This window comes from Odontomachus brunneus, unplaced genomic scaffold (assembly GCF_010583005.1).
Source record: "Odontomachus brunneus isolate Ranch 3 - 2012 unplaced genomic scaffold, Obru_v1 Obru_scaffold_001, whole genome shotgun sequence".
Lineage (NCBI taxonomy): Eukaryota > Metazoa > Arthropoda > Insecta > Hymenoptera > Formicidae > Odontomachus > Odontomachus brunneus.
Genome location: NW_022639451.1, coordinates 10,926 through 12,071, shown reverse-complemented (window position 1 = coordinate 12,071; position 1,146 = coordinate 10,926).

The window sequence follows — 1,146 nt, the reverse complement described above, 5'->3', positions numbered from 1 at the left end:
TCCCCTCCCTTAATATCACTCGCGGTTATTCAGGGATTCCGTTTCGTGGGAGCGTATACTAACGCTTAATATACCGCGCCTGAAGACAGCGATCGAAGGGCCGGGATGATTTGTCGTCCTGTGCTGTGTGTCGTGTAAACGATATTGCGCGCGAAACTCGAGACGATGAGAGAATAGACACATTTTGTACTCATTGGCATGTCGAAGGAGACTTTATTGACGCTATCGGCTAACTTGTCTCTAGAGACAGTTTCCCATCTTCAAACTTATACGCATACATACGTACGTACGTACGCATACATATGTAGGTATATACGTATATATATATGCATATATAAATACGTCTCCACAGAAGTGTGAGAGAGATCGTTTGACATGAATGTTCTATTTTTAGCGCTTTGTAAGATGTTCTTTTCGAGCTCAAGATGTACGTTTCTGCTCAACTTAAATTTGCCACCGACATATTTGAACATAGTATATATGTATATGTATGTAGAGAGAGAGAGAGAGAGAGAGAGAAGTTAATTTAATATCAACCCAAGTTGGAATTTCCGACCTGTGTTATTTGATATTTGTACATTTTGTAGTCAGTTGTTTAACCCCCAAAACGGACCGTTGTTTTCCATGAACGTAAACCGAATTCATGGTCATTTATTATATTCGCGCTTTATTAAATAACATTAATGTGCTCAGAAAATTTTGAAAAAATCACAGAAATTTATTGAAATGTTTGAATTGAATGCCAAAACCATTGAATTAGATAATAGTTTATTTCGAATATTCATTTTTTATTGTTTTTTAGGAGAAATCGTCCATTAGCATATATCTAAAATATATATCTAAAAATTTATAATGTTCCGAAATTAGACTTATAAAAGAAATGTTTCAGAAGTTCTTTAATACAGAGTCTATAATTAAGGAAAAAATTATGGAATAATTGTCACTCAAAAAAAAAGTAATTATTAGTGTGCATGAAAATAAAATATATTATAAAAAAGGTAAAGGCACTTAAAATTAGAAAAAAAAATAATTCATATATTTATGTGTTATGTTTATAAAATATATTATATAAAATATAGACATTTGTAAGTATTGTAAGAACAAGAAAGAAACATTTCATACTTAAGGGGATGCCGGATATGCAAA